The sequence below is a fragment of the Thalassophryne amazonica genome, chromosome 16 (genome assembly GCF_902500255.1).
Source record: "Thalassophryne amazonica chromosome 16, fThaAma1.1, whole genome shotgun sequence".
Lineage (NCBI taxonomy): Eukaryota > Metazoa > Chordata > Actinopteri > Batrachoidiformes > Batrachoididae > Thalassophryne > Thalassophryne amazonica.
In genome coordinates, this window is record NC_047118.1 from 26,164,075 (window position 1) to 26,184,616 (window position 20,542).

Consider the following 20,542-nt stretch of genomic DNA (forward strand, 5'->3'; position numbering starts at 1 on the left):
GATTCATCTGCGATGGGGGATGAGACAGCGTACAGGAGGAACTGTCACTCTGGTGCTCAGAGAACAACCTGATCCTGAACATTCATAAGACAAAATAAATCTCAATGATACCTCAAGAAAAACGGACAGGACAACCCCCCCACTATACATGGAGAACAGGTGGAAACTGTCACCACCTTCAGGTTTCTGGGCACCCACATCTCTGCAGACCACACCTGGACCTCCAACATCAGGGCTCTGGTTAAGAAGGCTCAGCAGCAGCTACACTTCCTGCACGTTCCCAGGAAGAACAACCTGGACATGAAGCTGCTGCTGGCCTTCTATCCCTCCTCGGTGGAGAGCATAATGACATATGGTCTGGGTGTGTGATACGTAGGCTCCACAACCGAAGACAGAAAGGCGGTGCAGAGGGTCATAAACACTACCTTAAAGATCACTGGCTGCCCTCTGCCCAGCCTGGAAAACATCACCACATCCTGCTGCCTGAGGAGAACCAAGGCCATCACAAGAGACCCCACACACTCTGCATACCCCGTTTGACTTATTGCCCTCTGCAAATTCCTACCCCAGCAGGATGACAAACAGCTTCTTCCCCTGGGCCAGACATACTGCAAACAGCCATGAACACACACACACACACACACACAAACATCTACTCCCATAAACACCTCACCCTAGACAACAACATGGTGGTAGAGTCATTTAGACTGGGACCAAATGTTATCCCAGCAGAGTAAAGTTTACTCAGCAAAATTTCCTGTGTACAGTACATATGTCATTTTGTGGTGTACAGTAACTCAGCGGGATTACCCCCACTCTCCTTGCCCCCCCCCCCCCCCCCCCCCCGGCAATGACAACAAAGACTATTCCATTCTATTCTATTTAATCCACTGATCTATTTGGTCCACTGATCGGACTATATGTTGGGCCACAGCACAGGAAACATACCAGAAACTGAGAAATAAATTTCTATTCAACTAAAAAGCATCATGTTGAAGTGGATCATTGAAGGATTTCCACACAGAAAAATACATGAAATCGAGACTCAAATCTCATGTGGCTTCTGACAAACTGTATCTGAAATTTAGCGTATTGATCCATTGATCATTAACTCATTCATTAATCCATTTAATCCACTTAATGCATAGATCCATTTAATCATTAATGTACATTAAATTAACAAATTTAATCATTTGATCTATTAATTAATCCATTCATCTACTGTTCATTTAATCCACTATTCCTTTAATCCATTAATCTGTTTAATCCACTGATTCATTTAATTCTTTAATGTATTTAATCAATTAATCCTTTGATCCTTTTAATCCGTTCAACCATTTATTAATCCATGAACCCATTTCATCCATATAGCCATTTAATCCATTAATCTATTTAATCCATTGAGCATTCAGTGGAATAAAAAACTTTTACTTTAACAAGTTCGGCTTCAAAATCTCAAATTTCAACAGAGCTAAATGACCTCTCAAAACTAAAAATAATCCTGGGAGAAAGAGACCAGAACACACACACACACACACACACACACACACACACACACACACACACACTGTTTTATGATGCATTGATTTATGATTTGACTGTATAGATATGCTCTAACACACCAAAAGATTAGACTGCCATAGTGTATTTCTTTGATTTTTTTGAGCAATCAGAAAAATGAGTGACATGACAATTTTTGGACTCGCTACTTTAAACAGGCCTTTGTGGAAGGCGGATCACACTAGATAGACCAAAACTGATTTAGTTTTCCCACTCGACACTAAAATTAAGTCTTGGCTGTTCACTTTCACATCTGTAAATCTAATAGCAAGTGACTTATTAATGTCTAAATTTGGTACAAACACTGTTTTTGTAAAATGTGAAAAACACTAAAATTTCTAAGGGCTGTAACTTTAAAAATGTTCAAGTTTTTACAAACCACATTTTTTGGCATTTCACTGTAACTTTGTAACAGGAATAACATATCAAATTGGCTAAACAGGGCTGAGGGGCAACCTGGGAGCTTTTGGGTGATTTCAGATGGAATGAGCCAGACGTCTTTCAAAGGTCCATTATTTTCACACCATGCAGACATACTGATGTAATACTGCAACTGAAGAGTAGTTATTTACTTTTGTAGTAGTGTATTAACAGTGTTACATTCTGTATCTCTATTGGAAAAAAGTTTATACTGGAGGGGAAAAAGTTTTGTATTTTTCCATTTTACAGCAGTTGCATATAATGATGATGTATTTAATTGTTTAATTATTTATTGCTTTTGCAGTTTTGCACTGTATTATATGAAATCTGTCCGATGGATCATCAAATCGATATGTATCTTAAAAGTTGCAGATGCTTCGTTTTCTAATCTCAGTGCAGCCCTCCTGTGAATTATAATGTTTCCTTCCTGTAGATCATCCTAATCTGTGGTAGAAAGACACCTGAAAACCTAAAAAAAACCTTAATGAATAGAAAAATATTCTGAACAACCAACAAAATTGGAAACAAGTGTGAATGTTATGATAACAAATGAATTTTAAAAACAGAGAGAAAGCGGATCCATCTTTATCTTTATCTTACAGTGCCTAATAAATCACATCTGTACAAATGCACACACTGGGCCTCATGTATCAACGTTGCGCACTTGTGGCGTAAATTTACAGTGTAAATTTGAAGTACACCAAAGTTGCCGTGACATGTATCAAGCAGTGCGCACCTGCCCAGTTCCGGCGTACGCCTGACGTGACCTTAATAAATGCAGCAAGTGAAAACAATCGTAATTATAATAAACACGCCCATAAATATTCAGACTCCGCTTCAGACACACCCTCATTTTACGACATGGAAGCCAGGTAGACGGCAAAGAAAAAGAACTCCACCAATCACGACGCGTGCCAATAGAGCGTCAAAAGCGGCCGTCGCATCAATTGTTTTGTAGTATAATCAAAAAAGTGTTACAGTGGTCCCTCGTTTATCATGGGAGTTACGTTCTAAAAATAGCCCGTAATACGCGAAACCGCGACGTAGTCAGCGTTGTTTTTTACAATTATTATAGACATTTTAAGGCTGTAAAACCCCTGTAAAACCACTTTATACACTTTCTCAATCAGGCATGAACATTTTCTCACTTTTCTCTCGTGTGTAAACACTCTCAAAGTTCAAACCTTAGTAGAAAAATAAGACCAAACTGTTTTCAGGCCCAAACATTTGTTTGAGAAATAAAAATAGAACGTTTTCCTATAAATAATTATGATGGCTTTTAGAACTAACAAATTTAATTTTAACGATCAACGTACAAGGTTGGACACAAGAAATTATTAATAGTGACTGACCAGTATTTCACAGATCGCACCTCTGCGTCCTGACGCCGCGCCTTTTTCCACTCACACCTGGCTGCAGGTGTCTGTTTCCGAGTGACAAACACAGTTATGAGTAGTTGTTGGCGCTCTTTTTTCTTCTGGGTGAGAAGATTCTTATAAACACAGAACACTGTAAATAAAAAAAAAAGGCATGCAAAATTGGACTAAAAACTCTGCGAAACAGCGAGGCCGCGAAAGGTGAACCGCGTTATAGCGAGGGACCACTGTATTCTCCTTTATTTGCTTGCTCAATTAATAAGACATGCCTAATTTTTCAGATTTCTTTATTTTGAAAATGTATTTCTTTATTTATTTTATTGTAACAAACGAATGGAGAAAACAAAACCTGATTGCAGCACGGGCGAAGGGAATGACAACACTACAGTTGTAATTATCAATTTCATTGTCTAAAACGATCACACCACATAAAGTTAAGCTCAGCGCTGCTCTGGCTCCAGGCTCTGGAGAAAAAGGCAAACAGCGCTTTCTTTGCGGTCAGCACTTTGGCCACGGATCGTGCTCAAGACCAACAATCCCGCAAAAGCGGGATTTGTATTGATTATTATGTAGTATAATCAGGAAAGTGTTATTTATGTAACATATGCATTGAGTTGTATAATGGCACTGTTTATCATGTTGATAATTTTCATTTTTATGTGGATTCCAGCCAGGGTTGGACTGGGGAAATTTTTCAGGCCGGGCATTTTTAACCAAGACCAGGCCACCACCAGGTATCGAAAGGGAAAAAATTAAGCCTGCTGTGACAGTGTTTTTTTTTTTTGGTTTTTTTTTTTGGTCCCTTAACCGATCAATGTGCACCAGGAGACACATACATTTTAACACTATAAGAAGCATTATGAAAAGTTGTCTATCTCACTACAAGCTACAAGTAACCTCAAGGATTTCTTTTATTACCAATTGGGAAAATACATTTTAGACAGGGACACTGTTATACCATGCCACCGCACTGCAGACTGTGCAAAACAGCATACTTCGTATGACCGACGCACGACTGTCACACAAATAGAATAAAGAATAAAGAAACAACCTGGCAGTGGCAGCATGGTAGCTAGCCGTGCACACCATTTGCACAGGTTACATTGCTAGGCTAGGTTACGTGACTGGCAGAGTTAGCACAAACGAAAATAATATCCAACTTTAATTCATATCTGAGTGACCCAGTTAGACAGCACTTTACTTCGGACCAGAAGATCAGAATGTCTCTCTCACACACAGATGTGTGATTTATGAACAAGTTAGGTTGCTGTTCATCAATTAATAGCTGAAGTTAACCTTCACTTACCGTCATGGCCGTAGTGGTCCCCGCCTCGTCCACCTGCTGAACTTCTTCTCCACCACTTGCTGAGGCTGCCTGCCGCAGATGTGGATGCTCTGCGTCCACGCGAAGCAAACATGTCTGTTATTTTAAGACATTTTGCAGCATCTGCCTGAAGGGCTACTCTCTTGTGATCCCTGGCTCTTTCAGCGCCACCTTTCCTCTTCTTGCCACCATCCATATCGCTCTTTATCACTCTGTCCGGCACTGGCGCACTGTGTAGCCCAACCAAGGCCCGAGATGGAGGGGTAATTGGCCTGCCCCTCATCTCATTGGTCCAGGCCACAATCAATCATGACTAAAGGGCCAATCTACCAGTTTATGCACCAATAGAAGGGTTTATATACCGGTATCCAGTGTTGCCGCAGTTACTTTGAAAAAGTAATCCAATTACTGATTACTGATTACTCCTTGAAAAAGTAACTTAGTTACTTTACTGATTACTCAATTGTAAAAGTAACTAAGTTAGATTACTAGTTACTTTTTAGTTACTTTCCCCAGCTGCCGACAACAACCCTCTGCCACTTGTTTTATAAAAAGTAAAATAAAGACCTCTTTCTTGACCTCATATTTAACTGTTGACAGCACTGTAACAATAAAACGTGTCATTTCTAACCCACATTGTTAATAAATGTTACTATTACATTCTTTCTAACATTTTTCTAACATTTAAATTTTCTCTAAACATTTTACTTGTCAAAATTATTATTATTTTAAGTAGTATTAGTAGTTGTAGTAAAAAAGGCTTCAAAACTGGACCTTTAATCTAGGGGTGTTGTGAGGGGGGGACATCCTTGCCCCACGCCCCCATTCCATCTGGATTCGCCCCTGCTTTGGCGTTTGAGCACAAAGAATGGATAACATTTATTTATTCAGAAAACATGACCAGATTTACAGGTAAGAAAGTTTTATTGCATTTTCACATCATGCGCTCCTCAGAAAAAGAGTTTAGGTGCATTTGAGTAGAAAATGGTGTTAGTTGTTGACGCGTTGCGGAGGATCAGCTGTTTTAACGACCAGATACGGAGCGGCTCAGCTCAGAATTCTAAATAAAGGAGAAAAAAAGCATAAAAATGTCTTTGTAAAGCTCAGTGCAGGTGTGCTGTTATCACCGTGCTTTAAGAGGTGAGGACAAGTCGTAGCTGCTACAAAAAAAAAAAGCGGATGAAAAGTTCACAGCTCGCTTTACGAGGTCTGTGATGAAATAAGCGGTCCTTTTTATTTTTTTTCAAAAAATAAATGGATTTGATTCATATGTTTTTACGTCAGACATGCTTGAACCCTTGTGCGCATGCGTGAGTTTTTTCACGCGTGTCGGTGACGTCATTCGCCTGTGGGCAGGCCTTGACTGAGGAGTGCTCCACCCCGCCCGTCGGAATCTCTTTGTCTGAATAGCCGCTGCGGACGACGCGCGTTGCTTTATCAACATTTTTTCTGGACCTGTGAGGGATATCCGAGTGGACACTATTCGAGAAATTAAGCTGGTTTTCGGTGAAAAGTTTAACGGCTGATGAGAGATTATGGGGTGTTTCTGTCGCTGTAAGGACTTCCCACGGAGCAGGACGTCGCGCAGCGCTTCCAGGTGCCGTCGTCGGCCTGTTTCGACCTGAAAACATCCTAATTTAAGGCTTAATTCACCCAGGACGTCGTGAGAGAACAGAGAAGATTCAGAAGAGGCCGGCATGAGGACTTTATGCGGACATTCCACTGTTTAAGGACATTTTGTAATGAAAGACGTGCGCACAAATTCGCCGAGTCGTTTCCGTGACGACTCGACGAATCTGTGTGCGCCGCGACAGGAAAAACACCTCCGTGTTGAAAACCATTTGTAAAATTCAGGTGGCTTTTGATGGCTTTCAACAAGTGAGTAACTGAGAAATTGTTTAACAGCTTGGGCATCTTCCAACTTGCCCGTTAAGGTTTCCAACGGAGGTGTTTTTCCTGTCGCGACCCCCCCGCGGTCGGGTCCGGCCCGACATGCGACTCTGCCCGCACGTTCTTTCGACCTGCTGTATATTTTCAGCGCAGCGTACGCCAACGACCACATTGATAAATGCCAAGTAGCGCAGCCGTTTTGGCGTACACCCCATATACGCTCAAATATCGCCATACGCACGTTGATACATGAGGCCCACTGTGTTTATATCTCTACAAAAACAGAATCAGATAAAGATCCTTCCATCACCAGCTCACTGTAACGATCACATCCTGATGCCAGGCATTAAAAAATACCACCAACAAATCCAATAAAGTCATCAATGCTGCCAACGTCTTACCCAAAGGTTTTCAAGGGGATGTCCTTGAGATGATTTATGGATACTTCACACAAAACTCTCATCAGATGTCACGAAAGGCACAAAAGACAAATCAATCAACTCAATCAACTTTTTTCTTGTATAGCGCCAAATCACAACAAACAGTTGCCCCAACTGTTCCAGCCCACTTCCGTGGGCTGGAAGTGAAGGTGATAAAGGCACCCAAAGCATGGGGTCGTATTCAAGGTTCAACCAGACAGCTTCATCCTCAACATGATGACATGATGCACTGAGCTCACACTCTGGATACTAATTCTGATCTGAGGTTCAGATGGTTTGGATCCACAGTGAGGTACTCTACTGTACGCTTATACATTCTGGACCTGACGTTCACATGGAATTGATGTGGCGGATGGAGGAATCAAATTAGGAGGCTATTTTTAAACTGTCAACTGTGGCAAAGCACTTCCCCCTTTGGGAATGTCTGCTTCCAAAAGCACAAGTGGTGGAGAAATGTGGAAGGCAACAAACCGCAAGCAGCCAAAAACCGAACTTCATCATTCTGAAAAAGGAATCAAACTTGCAATCGAAAGCTCCTGTAAAGCTGCAAACCCAATGACAGGAGTTATTTTGAGTGTTACTTTCCCACAGACGTGAACAAAACCCAAACTAAGGATGTGGTGAAGATCACAGAGAAGGTGACTCGAGCTTCACTCCTGCAGCTGTACTGCACTGTGCAATTTTACAACGCACTTCCTGTGCCAAAGTACCTGAAGAGTTCAAACAGTAAAACTTAGCACTATGTCTTCTCCCATGGGAAAGACTTTAAAAGACACTCTGGTGGCTCTTAATCTGAACACAAATCAAAAATTGTTCAGTGAAAATTAGATTTTTTTTTTTTTATTATTTTTTTTTTCATTTTTAGTAGTTGAAAAACAGGAATTTAAAACTCTTCGGACTTGATTTTGATGCCCTACAGCGCCCTCTGGAGTGAACTCCAAAAGTGCAAAGGTGTTGTACTCAATCTCTTAAATCTCCGGTCCCACTGAATAATAAAACCATGAATAATGAGCTACATAAGGATTTTTCAGAAATTTCAGTGATTATTCAAATGAGCCATGTATATGAACATTGCGCAAACAATTAAAAACACTGCATGGGAGTGACTGCATTGGCGCACTGTATTACAGCGCAGCTCATCTGATTGATTATAACAAAATGTTAAATCTGTCATAAACATACTTTTACAGCTGCTCATGAGAAGGAATGAACATGATTACCTTTTAGGCTGCTCCAAATATCTTCTCCACCTCCTGAAGCACAGGAGAGAGAGAGAGAGAGAGAGAGAGAGAGAGAGAGAAGCTGCAGCTGAAGCTGAAGCGGTCCTCTGTGATTCAGGAAGTGATTAGAGGTGTTTTCAGGAGCCAAACTCTGAGAAAAATGGTTAATCCGCTACAAAATAATTATTTTATATACAGCGTCCAGTGCACAAAGCGGGTGGGATTGTCACAACGAAGTGCGCGAGACGGCAGAGCCAAAATAGCCTGTCCTGTCCTCGTAGGCACCAGATACCCGGATAATCGGCTTCTACACAGTAAATTTTGCTGAGTAAAATATACTCTGCCGAGATAACATTTGGTCCAGTCTAAATAGAGTAAAATACACTCTATTATAGAGTGACCGCCGACTGAATGTTACTCCCCTAAAAATCAGCCCGCCCTGCCTCCACTGCGCATGTGTCATTTATGACCACAGCAGCTCCTCTGAGAGGGACTGTCTTCACCCAAAGCAATCAAATGGATTAATGTGTATATTAACTATCAGCTGACAAGGTAAAACCTGTTAAATCATTCTAAAGTCAGTTTATGCAGAAACAAGGTGATAATCGGTGACGCTTTGAAATGACGGACGTGCAGTGAACGCATCAACTAGCAGCTCATATAGCTGTGGCGCTCTGGTCGCTTCCTCCATCTTTATGATGAAATAATGCTGAATTTATGTGGAAATAATTGTTGTAGAAAAGCTTCAAATATCTGACACTGAGACAGATGATGACTGGAGGCAGTTTGAAGCAGAAATGAGGTGATAATCTGTGAACCGCGGCTAATGACGCATTTGTAGTGAAGGCAGGGCGGACCGATTTTTAGAGGGGACCGTTTGGTCGGTGACACCGTCTAGTCAATGCAAGTGGTTTTACTCCAAAATTAGTTTATTTTACACTGTGTTGAGCTGATTTAGCCCCGTGGTAGAGTATATTTAACTCTATCTGGACTGGGACCAAATGTTATCCCAGCAGAGTAAATTTCATATTGTCAATATGACAGAACTATAATCCACAGTCTGTCTCATGGATTAAACACAGTGTGATCACTATCTGATAATATTCACATATTCACACTGTTACTGTTCTCTGTCTACATTTATCTAAACATTTGACTTCAGCTAGTTGTGCTTTTATAACAACTGATAGTGTTTTAAAATAAGATAAAACAAAATCTGATACCAGTAAAGCTACACCTCCTCCTCATTAATCACCAATACCGCTTTTAGTTCTCAGGAACACTGATTTGGGTTTAAATTTGATTGTTATTCAGTTTATATAAATGATTTTTTTCATCCAATGCTGATGTCAGCATGTCTGGGATACTGACAATTTACATGTCACATCAACATTTGACTTCTAAGAGTCTATTACATGTTTATATTTTCCTCCATATGAATATTTCACATCCATGTAACAGAAGAAACCATAAAACTCAGATTTAAAAGAGTAGCTCAATAAAGAAGTATTTATTTGCATGGAGTACATTCACACTCACCACTATTATTCGCAATATTTATTGAACCACTTGCGGCTGCAATACGTCAGAACATTAACATCAAGGGTATCAGCTCTTCGGTGTCTAACCACAAAATCAATGTATATGCTGATGATATCATACTTTATCTCCAAGAACCCTCAAAAGAAGTACAAGAAGTATTTAAACTGATCACTACATTCTCACAACTATCAGATTACTCTATTAACTGGTCAAAATCAATGATCCTTCCTTTAACTGAGGATTCATGGAATCCTTCACCCCAAGATCCACACTATACCTTTCCCACTGGCAATATTAAGCACCTAGGCATAAACATCTCTTCTAAATTAGGAGAGCTGGTCCATTTGAACTTCGCCACACTCACTGTCAAAATCTGAAATGATGGAACAACCTCCCTATCTCCTTATTAGGACGGATAGCAACTATCAAAATGAAAATATTACCACAAATTAATTACTTCTTTTTAATGATTCCATTCAAACCCACAGTCAAATGGTTTCAGTCTTTAGATTTGGCCATTTCAAAGTGGAAAAATAAAAAAGCTAAAATTAGTCTTGCTACTCTTCAGAAAAATAAATCTCAAGGGGGTCTGGAAGCACCAAATTTTCTACATTATTATCTGACTAACCAGATACAAAACTTGATTAAATGGATTCATCCCGATCCAGTCCACAGCTCCTGGACTGAATTAAAACAGTTAGAATGTAACAACATCAAACTCTCAGATTTACCCTTTATTACTGCTTCCAAGCAACAACAGCCTTCACTACGTATATAACATGCTATGCGTCTGTTTTTACCTATTTTGGCACTCTGTTTACGTTGGTAAACAAAGAAAGTGCCCGTCATGGTAACTTTACGCATAATATGCGTAACCATCATATTATGATGGCCTATAAATGCAATGCTTGAATGTACTGTTTTCTGTTCACCACAGTACTACAGGTGCACACAGACACATGCTACACTAAGTCTACAAAAAAAGAATCTTCAGAAACCTATGCATTATTATATTCCTTCACACAGGGTAACGTATTAATGTCTGTGATCCCAAAACACTGTGTCACAAAAGTACGCTAAAGATTATATAAGGCTGTGGCTCAAACTTACGCCTGAGTCTGTGGGAACAGGTCACGACAACTACGACAGAACTGTATAATACTTGACCTCGGCCTTGAATTGTTGTGACTTGCCTGTTGCCTCGACCTCTGAGACCCGGGACTCGGATTCGGACTTGGACTTGGGGGAGGTGAACTCAGCTACAATGCTGCAGATTATTAGCATTTTAAGATGGTCCCTCTTGGCATGCATGTGCACGCGCACACACACACACACACACACACACACACACAGATTTGAGTCCCAACTTAAAGCTGTCAATGAAGTTATTCTGTCATCAAACAGTTCAACCAAATCCAAATAAAACACAGAAGAAACAAACAAACAAAACTATTTCAGACAAATGTCGATTTCAGGAATCATCCTGACTCACGTTTCCAAATCAACATCAGATTCTGTCTTTTGGACACTTCAGGCCCACATGTGGACGGTGTGTCCGGGCCACCAGGTCGTCTCAAAGTTTGATTTAGGCACCGGACACAGGAGAAGGCGAAGGCGTCAAACATGGTGGCATAAACGTTCGTAAAGATAAGTTGTTGAAGAATTATAGGCAGCTGACTCAGACAAAACACTCCAAACCATAAACTTTATCAGTAACGAAGTCCATCAGTCATCTCACATGCATTTAAAACCACTTCTCCAAAAACAGAAACAGACCTTTTCAAACTTAACCACAAATCACGTGACCAACTTTAAGACCTACACACAAAATCACACAACTAACTTGGTGTTTTTTGTGTTTGTTTTTTCACCACTGTGATGAATTCTGGGTGATTTCATCACTCTGGCTGCACGAGAGCCACCATGAAACACAGACGGCTAATCAGCCCCCGTATACAGATTTTATATGTGGTGTCCTCACTGGGAGACATCTTCTCCTCAATCTTTCAAATATGGAATTATACGGCTCATTTATAAGTATAAGCATATTATTTATGAGCAGTTTTTGGACTCATTTGTGAGTAAAGATCAGTGGGTTTTTATGTTTCTGGAAGTCTGAGGGTTAAAGGATAAACTCACACTTTTACAAACCTCGTCACATTCAAACTTCTGATTAGGCTCAGCTGCAGGTTCTACAAACAACATGCTCAGGAAGTTTGTTGTTTCTTTTGCCCAGTTCTTCTTGGGGTTCAGGTTTGGATCCATATTTTCATTTGGCCCTTTTTATGCCAGATGCCCTTTGTGATGCAACTCCAGATATATGTGGGGAAGGAGGCACAGGTGGATTTGAACCAGGAACCTTCTCTTTGGGAAGCAATCACACTAACCGCTTATACCGCCGTGATCAAACCAAAATCAGGTAATATCAATCACATCAAGCCCTTTTCCACCATAAGAACTCCTGGGACACTTTAGATGGTCTGACACCTTTTTGGGTGTCTCCACCACATGGACCACTTCTGAAAGGTGATTTTTGAGACACTTTAGGGTCAGTGCGTCTGAGCAGCGAGGCTCATTAACTCATGTGGGAAAAGAAAATAACAACAACTAAACCAAAGTAGCAAAATGAGAGCAAGAGCAGAAGAATTTAAAGAGAACATGGACAGCAGAGGTGACGGCGTGACTGATGAGGACGTACACGTGTTGTTGGCTCGCTTGTGTGCTACATACGGAGCTGCATGAGTCCAGCAGGTCTTCACCGCACTGGAGACACGATGGCTGAAAAGGCCAATTATGACACCATTCCTGTAAATGTTCTCAACAAACAGGTCGAGTTCCAGAGCTGGAAATGGACCTATAGATAGGTACCACACAAAATACTTACAGAATCCAATAAAATAGCCAAGGCAGAAGTGACGCTTATTTACCATTCAATGAATGAGGTAGCAGTCAACTGTTATTTGGGTTTTTCTTTTTTTTTTTGGTTTTGTTTGTTTGTTTTGTTTTTTACCCAATGGCCATATTTGATGGCCATTGGGTATTGCAAAGGCCTTGCGTCCCTCCGTCCCTCTGTCCACCTGTCTGTCTGCGCTCAGCATAAGTCCAGTCTTCAAATTCAAAGGGAACATTCTTGGGACACAGACTGTGGACAAGTTCAAAGTTGACGAACCTTGACCTATTCTAAGAGGTATTTTAAGAGGTTAAAATGTCACATTCTGTTTCCTTCTGCTCCATTTTGTTTTTGAGTGACAGCCAATCAGAGTGGAGCTGCACCGTGACATCAGTCGCTGGTCTCCAAAATCACTTTGTTTTGTGTGTTTATATGCGTTTCTCTTATATTATTATGTAAAAGATTGTGAGAAATAAACACTTTGTGCTTAAGTGGACAGTAAGGACTTAAACACAAGTTTTACTGGCGGACTTTACGTGCCCTAAAGAATTCTGTGTCCCGAGGACACTACGTGTATGAAAGTTCTTTGCCATTTTTTATATTCATAGAGGGGCGGAGTTAAATCAAACCCTGCAATGAACAGCAGAAGCATCAGCAGAAGTTTACAAAACAAGTCTCACTGATGAGTAAAAAGTCCTCATAGAAACTGAATAATGCACCAGAAATATATGTTATAAATGATTTAAAACACATTAATAATTAAGTCCACCAAGGGCGTAATAAAATCATCAGCATTTATTTGTCTGTATGTCTGTTAGCAGAATTATGTCAAAACTACTGCACAGATTTTGACAAAATTTTCACCACAGATAGATATTAGGCCAAAGAAGACTCCATTGAATTTTGAAGGTGATCTGGATCAGGAATGGCAGACGTCAGAAATCGTCATCTGCTCTTGTCATACTGTGCTTTTAAGGTTTCTGAAAGCACAATCTGGGGTCAATTAGAGCTTTACTATGAGGGTTCAAATCATACTCATGTATGTCGTTTTTAGATATTTGTGTAAAAACAGGTCCCCCACCCCCACCCCCCCCCCCCCCCCCCCCCCCCACCCCTCTTATATGACACTATCAACTAAGGGAATAGGTTTGATTCCAACCTTAGTTTGTGAAAATGTGAACTCATGTAAATGACCACGTTTATAAAGTGCTTTACAGTGATGTCTCACATTCACCCATTCACACACACACACACACAAGGTGGAAGGTGCTCAAACTGCACACCGGAGGAATTTGAGGATTAAGGACCTTGTCCAATGGCCCGTAGTGAATTTAGTGATTTTCCAGCCTGATGGGGATTTGAACAGAGGATCCTCTGGTCACAAGCCAGCCACTCTGACCACTTGAAAATCCTTTAAATTCAGTGAGGTTCAGGCTGTGGAGAAAGTCTCCCGCTTGCTGTTCACATGCGCATGGTTTCCTCTGTCCCAGGTGTCTGAGCCGTCAAACCACATCACAAAGTAAAACCTCATAAAGCTGAAAGAACTGAAAAACAGCACCAACCTGAACCGGAGAGCTGCAGCGATTAATCGCTTATTAATCAAGTGTTACATGAACTGAGAACTGTTCTGATAATCCATTTATCATTTGTTGTCATTTATTTTAAATACCCAAACTCTCTGAGCTCAGTTTCTTAAACATGAAAACTTAAAACTTTCAGGTTTATTTGACTCATTTCTTTGAGCAAATGAAAAAGAAAACAAGACATTTTTAAGGAAAACACTGGTCGGCATTGTTTCACAATTTTCTGACATTATTTGGACCAAACCACAAATCACTTAATCGGTGGATTATTTTCTCAATTAATCGATTTGAAAATAATCTTTTTTTTTTCTTTTTTTTTTACAGCCTGACTGAAGCAAAACATTTTAAAGAAGCTAATATCTGATGTTTTAAATCCTACAAAAGGGCAGCAGGGGTGGATGCAGAAATTTTTGGTGGTGGGGGGGGGGGGTTCTGATTAGTTGCAACTGGGAAATTTGCTCATTCACAAAATGACAGTGTAATATTGTCACTGATATTATATATATATATATATATATATATATATATATATACGTGTATATATATATATATATATATATATATATATATATATACCAGTAGTAAGCAAGTCTTTCCATCATGAATAGTAACATAATAAAAGTCAAATTTGCAAAGTAAAATATTCATTTTTTTAACTTAAATATTTTCCTAACATCAACTGTTAGGAGAGAAACCAGCACCAGCATAATTACTAGTGAATTTTTGATGGACTGTGCAGGATTCTCTAAAAACACTTTAATGTAAAATAGTATCCTGCAACTCATAGAAGTTTATCCTCCTTCTATGGATAGATGATACGTGTGAAATTTATTCTACATTTTTGAACACAGTGAGATATGTTCAGATGTCTTTTTTCAGTGGAAGATACATAAGAAATTGTAGCAAACATTATATTATAAAACTCAAAAATGTTCCCGTTTTGAAATCTGAATATAAAGGGCATAGAAGGTGGTGGGATAGAACACAAACTGCTGTTTTACACAGACGATATATTAGTCCTGTTAGAGGATCTAGACAAATCAATACCCCAATTAATCAATATTAATGAATAATCAGGATACAAAATTAATTGGACAAAATCTGAGGCAATGCCCATATCAGGCATTTATAGTGGAAACATAATGGCAAAATTTGGTTTTAAATGGATTTCAAAAGGAATGAAATATTTGGGCATTAAACTGAGTAGGGAAGTGGAGGAAATGCCAGCATTAAATTTAGAACCAATTTTACAAAACATGAAAGTTAATTTAGACAAATGGGGAAAATTGAAATTAACACTGTGGGGCAAAGTGAATGTAATCAAGATGATCATCTCACCACAGTTCAATTACCCTCTTATGATGCTGTCAGTCACTATATCACCATCCATATTCAAACAATATGAATTGATGGTTAAGCAGTTCCTTTGGGAGGGGAAAAAGCCTAGAATAAAACTAACTAAATTGTGTTTACCAAGGGATGCAGGGGGGCTGGGTTTACCTGACCCTAGACTGCACTATATTTCCTTTGAAATGGCAAAAATTGCTTCACATTGGTCGGGACGAGATCATTTGTACTGGGCAACTATGAGAAATCCTTGTCTGGCCAATTCACTCCTATAGAATGCCTCTCTCAAATTACAGGTGAAACTGACAATCCCATTATGTCACATTCAAAAGAAATCTGGATGAAGGCACATAAACTTTTTAAAATGTCATTTTCTAAACAATTGTATTCTTCACTCTGGCGGAAGTCAGCCATTTGTATTGGAAGGGCACCAATCTACTGGAGGAATTGGCACGATCACAAAACATCCACACTGGGAAATCTTTATAAGGATGGGGTATTAATGTCATATAATGAAATATTACAAAAATACTCTCTGACGGGTAAAGGACACTTTTGGAAATATCTTCAAATAAGGAATTGTGTAAAGTCACTGCCTCAGTCTTCGGATGCCAATCCCATTTTGGACTATTTGAATCTCCCACCTCATCATCATCGAGCCTCAACATTCTACAGGAGAATCAACTCAGCACTCAGTGATGGCTGTAAAGCTTTGAAAGTTTTATGGGAGAAAGACATTGGAACTGTGTTAAAAGATGAAGAGTGGTGTAAAATTATATCTGAAAATGGAAAATCTGTAAGAGAATGTAGAGGTAAATTTACACAATATAAAATACTTCAGAGATACTACTGGACTCCAACAAAGCTGCATAGACTGGGCCTTATGAATAATCCTTTATGCTGGAAATGCTGTAATGAGGCTGGGACTCTTATGCACTGACTGTGGGAGTGTACAGTTATAAAACCCTTCTGGTTAAAGGTGGAGCAAATTCTTAGTGATTGGCTGGGGAAGCCCTTACCTTTTTGTCCCAGATTATGTTTATTGGGGGATACAGCACAGATACCTAACATTTCTGCTGGGAAATTCTCAGTCATCATGGTAGGGGTCTCAGTAGCTGCTAGAGTTATTCTAACCCACTGGAAAATACAGACTGCTCCAGAAGTTAAAGAATGGGCCAATAAGATGACAAAAATGGCTTCTTATGAGTGCATGCTCAACAAGCTTAAAAACAAGGACAAAACTATAGTATCAGTATGGGATCATTTCTGGTCATACATCACGATAAATAATTCTTAGATAGGAATATAACCCTAATAATAGGTTAAATATGCTTTAATGTGGTGGCTACTGATGCCTGAGAGGTTTATATAATGATGTACTTCTTTGTGCTTACCTGCACTGTTTTTGAGTTACAACCCCGAATCCAACTGACTCTTGGTTTTTTGTTTTTCTTGTGTGTATTTCTCATGTAAACATGAGGTCTGTAATATTGTATTTGCCATGTACCAACTGAAACACTAATAAATACTTGAATTATATATATTAAAAAAAAATGTGCCCGTTTTATTTCCTTTCTTTGTTTTTACTCTTTTTTACTTTCTTTTCTTTTGTTCTTCCCTGGATCCATCTATTAAGCTTCATTATTGTCACAAAATCCTTTAAAATTAAAATTACACTGAGATAAAATAATAAATAACTGGTCCTGAAATTCGACTCTGTGCGTGATTTTTACAGGAAACCAACACAGAATAAACCTAAAAATAAAACTTCCTCCACCTTCAGTCGCGCACAGAACTGAAGATAAACCGCAGCAAAATAATTCAGATTCATTTATTTGGGGATTAAAAAACAATTATTAACACTTATTCCGGAACGTAAAGGAAAAGGAAGTAAGAAACAGAAAGAGGAAGAGAAACGTGACTAAAATCAGTTGTGTTGGAGGGAGAAATTTTCTGAAAGTTTAATAAAATCGTTTTACCTTTTTGTCTTCTTTATGAAGTTAAACTTGTGTTTTAAAGTCGGGCTCTTCTTCTCTCGCCGCGTGAACACAGCAGCATGATGGAAGGAAAGAAACACGAACACGAACAAGTTCAAGTCTGGCTGAGCTGGAATAAAGACGGAGTCCTGTTCGGCGGCACTTTGTGCTCTTTGCTGCGCTTTGCGCTTCTTGCTGCGCTTTGCACAAAGCCGCGTCTCTTCAAAACTTGGTCAAGTTGCACAACATGCACCGCAGCAACACCTTAGTCTGTATTTTCAAAATAAAAGTCAAGGCGTTGAGAATTTCCTAATTAAGGATTTTTGTTCATTTGTTTGTTTGTTTTTAAACAACAATTAACACAAAACATCGGCTGATGAATCGGTGCCGCAGGGGCGGTGTTACATTCACTCTACCGTACTGTTGTGACAAAAAGGGAGCTGAGCCAAAAGGTGAAGCGCTCGATCTACTGGTCAGTCTTCGATCCTACTCTCACCTGTGGTCATGAGGGTTGGGTCATGACTGAAAGAACTAGATCGCGGGTACAAGCGGCCAAAATGGGCTTCCTCAGGATGGTGGCTGGTGTCTCCCTTAGAGATAGGGCAAGACGTTCGGTCAGCCATGGGGAGCTCAGAGTGAAGCCTCTGCTCCTTTGCATTGAAAGGAGCCAGCTGAGGTGGTTCGAGCATCTGGTAAGGATGCCTCCTGGGCATCTGGTAAGGATGCCTCCTGGGCGCCTCCCTAGGGAGGAGTTCCAGGCATGCCCATCTGGGAGGAGACCTTAGGGAAGACCCAGGACTAGGTGGAGAGATTATATCTCCACACTGTCCTGGGAACGCCTCTGGATCCCCCAGTCAGAGGTGGTCAATGTGCCCTGGGAAAGGGAAGTCCCCTGCTGGAGCTGTTGCCCCCGAGACCTGATTCCAGATAAGCAGTTGAAGATGAGTGAGCGAGTCAGTGAGGAAAAAAAAAAAAAAATTAAATTAACTTGGCACTGTCACTAAAAACTGACACTACAAAAGTATTTATTCAGTATTAACTTAATTTTTTACAAACAGTTTTAAATTACATTATTACATTTTAATTGTATTAATGAGGTATTAACGTAGAGCTTTACCATTTCGAGGTTTGCGAACAACAGCTCACAGAGCATCAGAGGTCACAAAACAGGTATATGATCAGACAGGATTATAGTGTCAGCCGGCGGCGCAGGTTGATGGCTGAGACACTCGTATCTCTACATGAGTCGTTCCAAGTTTTTGGTCATGTCTGGACCCAGCCTTGTGGTGTCAGTCCATCATAATGTTGGTTGACATTGTGGCGCTGCTGTTGAGCTCTTGTTGTTCATACTTCACAATTGCTGCCACCCCCCCGGTGGCCAAGGCAGGAACTACCAAACTTCCAGGATGTGTAGACAGAAGTGTGACATCAACTGTGACCTCAGTTTGCAGTTTCACATTAAACAGGACACACATGCGTTTTTACCAGAGACTCTGTCCTCAAATGAAGTCTGTTTGTTCATGAGGATGATGCTAACCGATGTAGCAGCTAAGAGAATATTCAGAGCAAAATCCTGCAAATGGTGATGCAAGCATCAAATTTGGCACAAATACTTCTTAGAAATTAACTCTTTTGAAAAACCAACTAGCCACTTGAATTTTCAATAGGCATTCAGGTAGGGGTCAATTGAAGAATTACACAAGGGTCAAAATTAAAAATGCTTCAATCAAATTGAAAACTACACTACATTATTTGTCTGATTATAATGATTCCAAAAAGGTATAGTTTGGACAATCTGTGACTGAATGTTCAGGAGTTATGAGGTAAAAACAGCAAAAATGGTGACAAAGGTCAGTACAGGGGTCAAAAGTTAAAGCTCCAGTTTTGGTTAAAAAAAAATGGTGCAAATTATTAGTTGAGTTAACAGGGTTTTAAAAAGGAATAGTTTGGAGCATGTGTCATGCTGAGTTATCATGTTACGGGGTAACATATGTCACATGTCATAGAATCCAAAGGACGTTGACCTTGTTTGACCTTTATTTTGGAGACCAAGCATTCAACACAGTCAAAACTATTCCATTTATTAATCCTATTAGCTCAACCAATAACTTGCATCACTTTTTACCAAAATTGAAGGAACTTTAACTTTTGACCCCTGTACTGACCTTTGTCACCATTTTTGCTGTTTTTATCCCATAACTCCTGATCATTCAGTCACAGATAGTCCAAAATATACCTTTTTGGAATTGTTATGATCACACAAATAATGTAGTGTAGCTTTCAATTTGATTGGAGCATTTTTTCATTTTGACCCCTGTGTAATTCTTTAATTGACCCCTACCCAACCCCCTATTGAAAATTCAAGTGGCCAGTCGGTTTTGATCAAAAGAGTTCATGTCTAAGGTATATTTGTGCTGACACTGGTGCCATTTGCAGGATTGTTTAAGTTATCTGCTGCACTAACACACACACACACACACACACACACACACCTCCTCAACAGCTTAATCCAACTGGGTTCGAACACTTGTGTCCTCATTGAACTCTGAAATCGTGTGGTTGAGCACAACAGAAAGAAGTAACATACAGTTCAGCTCCTGATTTGGGGAATGCAGGTTGTTCAGTTCAGGTTTAATTTTCAAGAGCAGCAGCAGCAGAATGGTCCACTAACCCTGGAGGTGCCAGTCAGGAGATCGACCATGTTCTTGTGGGAAGGTGCTGGAGACCTCTGCAGAGCTGTCGGTTTGTAGAACTCTAACCACAGAGTGGATGTAGATCTCTGAAGGATTCAGTTTCTTACATTCTGAGTCCAAAATGGACTCTGGCTTGACTTCAAGAGGAGGCTGTTTATTGGGAGATCCCATGCAGTCTTGGTGGACAGAATACAGAAAACGGTGTGTGTGAAGAGGTGTGTGTGAATGAGAGGGAGCCTGGTGGAACAGCACGGTTACAAGGAGCAGAGGCGGCGAAGGTA

At 40.0% G+C, this 20,542-nt stretch overlaps 1 protein-coding gene across 2 annotated transcripts in view; it reads right to left on the reverse strand.

Moving 5' to 3' along the window:
- Positions 1 to 17,767, reverse strand: part of grap2a (GRB2 related adaptor protein 2a) — a 42,314-nt gene extending 24,547 nt beyond the window's left edge. Inside the window, exons 1-2 of one of the 2 annotated variants that reach the window (XM_034190977.1) lie at positions 17,572 to 17,767; positions 12,132 to 12,134 (exon numbers count right to left, since the gene is read on the reverse strand). The gene's annotated coding sequence lies outside the window, so the exon portion shown is untranslated. The remainder of the gene's footprint in view (positions 1 to 12,131; positions 12,135 to 17,571) is intronic. The other variant, XM_034190976.1, reaches the window with a different exon arrangement.
- Between the last annotated feature and the right edge of the window lie 2,775 nt (positions 17,768 to 20,542).